Below are 9,812 nucleotides of genomic sequence, written 5' to 3'. Positions count from 1 at the left end.
TTTGTTTCAATGGGCCACATGTCCTCCACCAATGAAAAAATTCCGAATGCTCCGCACTATTTTATTCCGCACCAATGCGTTCTACGGCCACAAAGTACTTCAACAAAGTTGAGTGTAGGTAGCGTTGAATGAGACGGCCGACGTCAAAAAGATGTATCGCCTAGTGATGGTGGACGAAGCTGATCGAAATTTCCAGCTCATAGTATGGAGACGAGATTCTTCTGAGTCCCTGAAAATCTTTAAGTTAAACACCGTTACATATGGAACTTCGCCAGCACCCATTTTGGCGATTCGGTGTTTAATGCGGCTAGGAGAGATGGCGCAAGCAACTCATCCAAAAGCCTCAAAGGTTATTCAGAATGATTTTTATGTTGACGATTTGTTGACTGGCGCCGGATGCGTTGAGGACCTGCAAAGCCTTCGAGACGAAGTTTCTCACTTGGCCTCTTGTTTCCTTTGGTGACATATGTAAAGATGTTGTTGCAGGAACTGTGGCTGCGAAAATTAGATTGGGACGAGTCGCTACCGATGCAGTTGCTCACGTCGTGAGAGACGTTTAAAGCGACGCTTCTGCAGCTGCCTAAAATTAAGGTATCGCGATTCGTCAACACAGATCCACAAGTCCCGATTTAAATACATGGTTTCGCTGACGCTTCCATGGGAGCGTATGGAGCGTGCATCTACGTTCGGACTTAAACTGCTGAAGGTTTGAAAGTGTCTTTATTGACCGCCAAATCGAAAGTAGCTCCCCTCAAGACGAAAACTTTGCCTCGCCTTGAGCTGTGTGCAGCTCACCTTTTAGCAGATCTCTAAAATCGTGTCAGGCCATTGCTAAATTCTCCCATTGAAAATGTTTTCCTGTTTACAGACTCCGAGATCACTTTACACTGGATTAAAACCCATCCCTCGTCGTTGTCGGTTTTTGTTTCGAACCGGGTTGCAGAAATTCAGGAGTGGTCGGAGAAAGCAATTTGGAGACACGTTCCCACGAAAGTCAACCCAGCAGAAATAGTGTCCCGAGGATGTGACGTAGGAGGAGGAGCTTACAACGTCCATTTGGTTCGGTGGGCCTTCGTTCTTGCTAGACTCAGAAAATAATTGGCCTGTAAATAAACATTTCGAACTGCCGGCTGATGTAATGTCGCTGGAGCTATGCAAATCGGTAATAGCTCTCTTAGTCAGCCCAGAGCTAAATTATGTGCTTCAGAAAATAGAGTCCTTTTCGTCGCACCTGAAGCTTCTGAGAGTTTTCGCTTGGGTTTTTCGTTTTATTCAAAGGTGCAGAAAGGTGTCGAAGCCCTTTGAAAAAAGTATTTCGCCAAGATAACTGGATTTCGCTTTTGATAAAATTGTCGAAGCTATCCAATTTCACGAATTCAGGGACGACATAAGTAAAATTCGGAAAATTAAACCAGTAGCAACGAATATTCAAAAGTTAAACCCTTTTCTTTAGGAAAATAAATTAGATTGGTGTTCCTCGACATTGCTACGAGTTGGGGTTCGGTTATTGAATGCTCCTATCCCGTACGAACCCAAATTCCCGTTGTTGCTATCTAAAAGCTCACAGTTCGTCAGATCCTATGTGGCATACCTGCACGTTACAAACTGTCACGCTGGCCCACTAGCTAATGCTCAGGAAGTCTGGCGACGAACAGTTCGGTCGGGCATGCGCTGCTTTCGCTGCAAGCCGAAACTCTTGACGCAAATTATGGGGAACTTGCCAGCAGATAGACTTCGAGCTCTCCGCCCGTTCAATATTTGTTGGCGTTGATTTTTGTGGTCCCTTCAGCACAACGTATCGTATCCGTGGTAAGCCACCGTACAAGTCGTACATGGCCTTGTACGTCTGTTTTGCGTCCAAAGCGGTACACCTAGAATTAGTGTCTGACCTAACCACTGATGCGTTTTTGTTGGCTTTTCAAAGGTTCGTGCGTCGTCGCGGGAGACAACCCGCCCCAGCAGTGGAGGATAGGACGAGTGGTAGCGGTGCACGGCGGCGCCGATAGCAAGGTTCGCGTGGCGAACGTCAGGACGCAGGAGGGGGAGTTTCGGCGAGCAGTCCACCGAGTGGCCCTGTTGCCCGTTCTGGGCTGAAGGACGTCGTCCCTTTAGAGGGGGCGGAGTTTGCGCACTTGGCGCTTGTATTTGAAGTTACTAGTTGTAGGGCGAGAGCGGGAGCCAATAAAGCTTTCGTCCGTTCGCTCTTGCGAATTCGCCTCGTCTCTCGCCACCGTAGCATAAGTTAGGTTCTAAGAGAAATTATTGAAATATTAAAGTTAATGATCAATCGAACGTCATTGTAACCACTCCTTTTTGTCGTCGTGCTTTCGAAATAGTTTCTTCACAAGTTTCGCAAAATAAATCGTCTCGAACTACTGCAGTCACAAGGTTCACGTTGTTAATGCAAAACAGTATTTGTTTGCGCACTTGGCGCTTGGATTTAAATCACTAGTTGTAGGGCGAGAGCGGGAGCCAATAAAGCTTTCGTGCGTTTTAATTTTTTTTTCTGTGAAAACTATAAACATTACCAACAAAAACCAATTTATTCGTGTCGGTTCGGCCAATAAATTAAATTCAATAATATTTCGTCGCTGGAAATTTTCTGCCGTTCTTGAAGTCGCGCCTGACGTTTCGGCAAATTTAATTGCTCAATTCGCTGCTGCCGCCAAATGGAAGTCAAAAAGGAAGTTGCAATTATCAAGTCGGCCATCCAGGTATAGAGTGCCAAAAGTTGAAAGTTAATCTGTGGCGTTTTGTCAATTGTGTTTTGGCCCATCTTTCAACTTTTTGAATTCGGCTAAAAATCGGTAGATAGTGAGCATTCTAACCAAGAAATAAAAATTTGCATGTACTAACAACCAAAATTCTACAATAAACATAATATATTTCGAATTATATTTGAATCGCTTTGGCCAAAAAACAAGCAAATAAAATACTCGTCGTCGACCCAATTAGTGCGAACTTAATTCCCCCAACTTTCGTCGTAGTGAGCACCAATTTAGGGTATAAATAAAACAGCTGGAAAAAAGTGCAAATTGTGAAAAGTGTAGCTCTCAAAAAATTAGCGGCAGGAACTAAAAGAAAATGGGAAGAACAGTTAGATTATACTTCGCTTCCACTTTGGAGCGAATGTGAGGCGGCCCTCAACAGGCGATACCAACACATGGTAGCAGAAGAGGCTTCCAAGCCCAAAACTGTTCAGCAGACCCAATCTAACCCTAAGAAGAATGGAAATAGGAGGTTTTCGTTTGTCGCTGCCAGGAATGTTCTGTTCTGTTCAATGCATGTTTTGCAACTCAGCTGAACATCAGATTGGAAACTGCGCTTCCTTCGCAGCCCTAACAGTTCAGCAAAGATTCGATTGCGCTAAAAGAGCACCCTTATGCATTAACTGCTTAAGAAAGGGTCACACTGTCAAAAAATGCAAATCGAACAGATGTAGAGTGTGCAATTCCTCACATCACACTTTGCTACACATATATGCCCCAAACACAAATTTCGCGTTGCAACCCTCTTCTCAGCCCACGCTCATGCAGGAGTCTCCATCCACGTCGCATGTTTTGCATGCTGTAACGAACTGATTTTCTTTATTATCTGCTCGCTACGAATGTCGTGCGGCTAGCTCAGAAGATGTAAGTGTTCGTCCCACCAAATTTATATGTACGTGACCGCCCTTTTGACCAGTGAAAACACACAGAAAGATTGGGAGTATGCAGTGATCTTTTATTCGCCGACTTGACCCTCGGCCGGGGTGGTGTACTGGTTATGTAGAATTACGTCCTGCCGTCGTCTCCTTCCTACGTTGAACGCCTCTCTGGATCGAGCCGGCTGCGAAGTGGTGTCTTCCTCGCCGGCTTTGCTTGCGATGTCTTCTGCCACCTTTGGCTCGGCGGGTTTACAGGGACTAGGGATGCGTCACCGTTCCCAGACTAGGGTGAACAGGCACTGTGCTCTCAAGGCGTACGCCTTTCGCAGCCTTTCGCAGTACGCCGGAAGCCGCCAACGCAGTCCCTGGGTCAAACGCCAGGTTCTAGACGAACGCTTCCACCCTAACCTCTCTGCCGCAGGCTTAAGAATTCGAAGTGTGGGCTGCTCGCTCGACGCTCGTCTTCGTCGTCCTGGGGTCCTCGTTGTCCTTGTCCGCCACCAGCTATCTCGACCAGCTCCGCTCCTTGTTGGCGACTCGGTAAGCTGCCGTTCTGGGACTCTAGCGGTGGACCGCTGTGCTCTCAACGCATACGCCTTTCGAGACACCAGCTGAACAAACGCGCGTCCTTCCGGGCTAGTCGCACCAGGACCTTGTACAGTTCCTGCAGGACGATCAGGCATACGCCGGAGTTCGCCAATGCAGTCCTTGTAGGCAGGTAGCTAGTTCTGGACACTTTGCTTCTGAGCCCACGGTTTTTCGTCGAAGGACTCTATTTGTTCACTTTGTCGGACACGCCGGGTGGGATGCCAAGCTCAAATCGCGACAGAAGTTGTAACAAAGCGCCTGGACTTAGCCGTGTGATGCCGTAACGACCTCAGCTACCTGTGTCTCAATTCGGAGACTTTAGCTCTAAGTCCCGAACGTCTCGACGTAGCGATCTTGTTTCCTTGATGACTCCGCACGGCTTTACTTGCTCCTTCACGATGTTTCACTGGTTACTTGTTCACTTGATGACTGTTACTTGTTGACTTGATAGAAATCGACTGATCCAGCTTCCTGCGCTCGACCGGTTTATATAGGCCTCCATCTACCGCTAGTTATCGGCGTCTCCTTGCCTCCTGGTCCAAAGTCCACGGTTTTACCGTTCGACCTTTCGCCCTCTGCGCCCGGCACCAATATCAGGGTCCAAAGTCCGGTGCCGTCCCGTTACTTCCTTCTGCCCACGGCCCTTCGCCGCTCTCTTGTATTGCTGTCCCTCTCGGACTCTCCTTGGCTTTGTCTGGTGCTCAGTTCACCACTCTCTCTCTCCGCACTACCGTTACTACGGGCGAATTCGCCGCGTAACTGGTAACTGGTAGGCCACTGCTTGCATGCGCTCACTCTGCTTGCTTCTTAACTTGTGGGGAGTTATTCAACTCCTCACAATGCGAATGCATCGGATCGAGTCATTCTTGCAACTGCTGTTGTGAGCGTCCAAACCAAAAGCGGCGAGTTCGTATTAGCTCGAGCGTTGCTCGACTCTGGTTCACAAATAAACTTTGTAACCGATGAGCTCGCTCAGAGGATCAAAATTACAGGAGAGGACGTGTGCATGAGCTTGCGAGGTATTGGTGGAACTAATGCCCAAGCCACAAAAAAAATACACACGATTGTGAAGTCGCGAGTAGGGAACAGCCAATTGTCGTCCGATTTTTGGATTATGAAAAATATTTCTGGTTATCATCCGGATCAAGCGGTGAACACCAGCGGGTGGAGGGTGCCTGAAAATATTCAGTTGGCAGATCCATTCTTCTTCAAGCCCCAAAAAAAAGATATGCTTATCGGCGCTGAAACATTCTTTGAACTTTTATCTATTGGGCAGATAAAGCAGGGGCCTGAATTCCCCATCTTACAAAAGACAGTTCTCGGCTGGATAGTGTCAGGGAGATGTGCCTCTGAAAATAATAAAAACGCTGAAAAAATGGTGCATCTCAGCTGCCAGGAGGAAGCGTTGGAGTCAATTGACACAACCCTGCAGAAATTTTGGTCTGTGGAGGACTTGCCGCCCAAGGCTAAAGTCCATACTCCTGAGCAACAACTCTGTCAACAACACTTTGAGAAAAATACTCAAAGATTGTCGTCCGGTAGATTTTCGGCTCGTTTGCCGTTTAAATCTGACCCAAATACTCTTGGTTCGTCATACGAAGTTGCGAAACGTAGATTTTTGTCGCTAAAAAGGAAATTGTCAAAGGACCCTTCGCTGAAAAAGATGTTTATTGAATTCATGGAGGAATATGTTTCACTGGGCCACATGTCCTCCACCAATGACAAAATTCCGAATACTCTGCACTATTTCATTCCGCACCAATGCGTTTTACGGCCACAATGTACTTCAACTAAGTTAAGAGTAGTTTTCGTTGCATCGAGCCGTACTTCTACGCAGGTAGCGTTGAATGACATTTTGATGGTAGGCCCAACTATTCAAAAGGAGCTGTACTCGACTCTGCTTCGGTTTAGATTGCATAAGTTTGCCCTTGCGGCCGACGTCAAAAAGATGTGTCGCCAAGTGATGGTGGACGAAGCTGATCGTAACTTCCAGCTCATAGTATGGAGACGAGATCCTTCTGAGTCCCTGAAAATCTTTAAGTTAAACGCCGTTACATATGGAACTTCGCCAGCACCCATTTTGGCGATTCGGTGTTTAATGCGGCTAGGAGAGATGGCGCAAGCAACTCATCCAAAAGCCTCAAAGGTTATTCAGAATGATTTTTATGTTGACGATTTGTTGACTGGCGCCGGATGCGTTGAGGACCTGCAAAGCCTTCGAGACGAAGTTTCTCACTTGGCCTCTTGTTTCCTTTGGTCACAAATGTAAAGATGTTGTTGCAGGAACTGTGGCTGCGAAAATTAGATTGGGACGAGTCGCTACCGATGCAGTTGCTCACGTCGTGGGAGACGTTTAAAGCGACGCTTCTGCAGCTGCCTAAAATTAAGGTATCGCGATTCGTCAACACAGATCCACAAGTCCCGATTCAAATACATGGTTTCGCTGACGCTTCCATGCGAGCGTATGGAGCGTGCATCTACGTTCGGACTCAAACTGCTGAAGGTTTGAAAGTGTCTTTTTTGACCGCTAAATCGAAAGTAGATGCCCTCAAGACGAAAACTTTGCCTCGCCTTGAGCTGTGTGCAGCTCACCTTTTAGCAGATCTCTAAAATCGTGTCAGGCCATTGCTAAATTCTCCCATTGAGAATGTTTTCCTGTTTACAGACTCCGAGATCACTTTACACTGGATTAAAACCCATCCCTCGTCCTTGTCGGTTTTTGTTTCGAACCGGGTTGCAGAAATTCAGGAGTAGTCGGAGAAAGCAATTTGGAGACACGTTCCCACGAAAGTCAACCCAGCAGAATTAGTGTCCCGAGGATGTGACGTAGGAGGAGGAGCTTACAACGTCCATTTGGTTCGGTGGGCCTTCGTTCTTGCTAGACTCAGAAAATAATTGGCCTGTAAATAAACATTTCGAACTGCCGGCTGATGTAATGTCGCTGGAGCTATGCAAATCGGCAATAGCTCTCTTAGTCAGCCCAGCGCTAAATTATGTGCTTCAGAAAATAGAGTCCTTTTCGTCGCACCTGAAGCTTCTGAGAGTTTACGCGTGGGTTTTTCGTTTTATTCAAAGGTGCAGAAAGGTGTCGAAGCCCTTTGAAAAAAGTATTTCGCCAAGAGAACTGGATTTCGCTTTTGATAAAATTGTCGAAGCTATCCAATTTCACGAATTCAGGGACGACATAAGTAAAATTCGGAAAAATAAACCAGTAGCAACGAATATTCAAAAGTTAAACCCTTTTCTTCAGGAAAATAAATTAGATTGGTGTTCCTCGACATTGCTACGAGTTGGGGTTCGGTTATTGAATGCTCCTATCCCGTACGAACCCAAATTCCCGTTGTTGCTGTCTAAAAGCTCACAGTTCGTCAAATCCTATATGGCATACCTGCACGTTACAAACTGTCACGCTGGCCCACTAGCGAACAGTTCGGTCGGGCATGCGCTGCTTTCGCTGCAAGCCGAAACTCTTGACGCAAATTATGGGGAACTTGCCAGCAGATAGACTACGAGCTCTCCGCCCGTTCAATATTTGTGGCGTTGATTTTTGTGGTCCCTTCAGCACAACGTATCGTGTCCGTGGTAAGCCACCGTACAAGTCGTACATGGCCATGTACGTCACCTAACCACTGATGCGGTTTTGTTGGCTTTTCAAAGGTTCGTGCGTCGTCGCCGGAGACAACCCGCCCCAGCAGTGGAGGATAGGACGAGTGGTAGCGGCGGCGCCGATAGCAAGGTTCGCGTGGCGAACGTCAGGACGCAGGAGGGGGAGTATCGGCGAGCAGTCCACCGAGTGGCCCTGTTGCCCGTTCTGGGCTGAAGGACGTCGTCCCTTTAGAGGGGGCGGAGTTTGCGCACTTGGCGCTTGTATTTGAAGTTACTAGTTGTAGGGCGAGAGCGGGAGCCAATAAAGCTTTCGTCCGTTCGCTCTTGCGAATTCGCCTCGTCTCTCGCCACCGTAGCATAAGTTAGGTTCTAAGAGAAATGATTGAAATATTAAAGTTAATAATCAATCGAACGTCATTGTAACCACTCCTTTTCGTCGTCGTGCTTTCGAAATAGTTTCTTCACAAGTTTCGCAAAATAAATCGTCTCGAACTACTGCAGTCACAAGGTTCACGTTGTTAATGCAAAACAGTATTTGTTTGCGCACTTGGCGCTTGGATTTAAATCACTAGTTATAGGGCGAGAGCGGGAGCCAATAAAGCTTTCGTCCGTTCGCTCTTGCGAATTCGCCCCGTCTCTCGCCACCGTAGCATAAGTTAGGTTCTAAGAGAAATTCTTGAAATATAATAGTGAGTGATCAATCGAACATCATCGTAGCCACTCCTTTTCGTTGCGCTTTCGAAATAGTTTCACAATTCGCAATTTAACATCGTCGAACTACTGCAGTCACAAGTTTTGGCGTCGTTAATACAAAATAGTATTAAATTTTCATGGTGACCCCGACGTGATTAGCAGTAGAGTTCGCGAGTTTTAATTTTTTTTCGGTGAAAACTATAAACATTACCAACAAAAACCAATTTATTCGTGTCGGTTCGGCCAATAAATTAAATTCAATAATATTTCGTCGCTGGAAATTTTCTGCCGTTCTTGAAGTCGCACCTGACGTTTCGGCAAATTTAATTTCTAAATTTGCTGCTGCCGCCAAATGGAAGTCAAAAAGGAAGTTGCAATTATCAAGTCGGCCATCCAGGTATAGAGTGCCAAAAGTTGAAAGTTAATCTGTGGCGTTTTGTCAATTGTGTTTTGGCCCATCTTTCAACTTTTTGCATTCGGTTAAGAATCGGTAGATAGTAAGCATTCTAACCAAGAAATAAAAATTTGCATGTACTAACAACCAAAATTCTACAATAAACATAATATATTTCGAATTATATGTGAATCGCTTTGGCCAAAAAACAAGCAAATAAAATACTCGTCGTCGACCCAATTAGTGCGAACTTAATTCCCCCAACTTTCGTCGTAGTGAGCACCAATTTAGGGTATAAATAAAACAGCTGGAAAAAAGTGCAAATTGTGAAAAGTGTAGCTCTCAAAAAATTAGCGGTAAAAACTTTCGCCGCAGTTTGTCCGAACATTTCCCGCGCTTTTCAGAATTTTCCCGCGCTTTTCCAATTTTTCCGCGCTTTTCATAATTTTGCGCGCATTTTGGCGTCAGGCTTATATATTCGTTGCCCTTAGTTATCGGTCAGTGTATCATTCTCCGTTAGCATTTGCATAGGAAGAGCCGCTAGCCGCGTACACATACACACGCACACCGACACCGCTGCCGCTATTTCGAGTTATCTTTTGTCGTTTTTCGTTCTCGATCGCTGCAGCAGTGCAATTTTCGGTCTGCCTAAACGTTTGTTCGTTTTTTTCGGTACGCTTGAGCTTGAGCGGTAGCTCCCCTACAGTGCGTGCGTGCGGCATATACTGTCGCAAGGTTTATATAAAAAATATAAAAACCCTATTTAGATATTTTTCGCTGTAATTCTCTCGGCAGTTAGCTCCCTTACACCGTGTGCGATCGGTATATTACTCGTTGATTTTATTATATTATTTAACAAATAAATAATTTAATAAAAATAAATAT

This window comes from Drosophila gunungcola (genome assembly GCF_025200985.1).
Source record: "Drosophila gunungcola strain Sukarami chromosome 2R unlocalized genomic scaffold, Dgunungcola_SK_2 000015F, whole genome shotgun sequence".
In the NCBI taxonomy this organism is placed as follows: Eukaryota; Metazoa; Arthropoda; class Insecta; order Diptera; family Drosophilidae; genus Drosophila; species Drosophila gunungcola.
Note: the sequence above shows the minus strand (reverse complement) of the source record.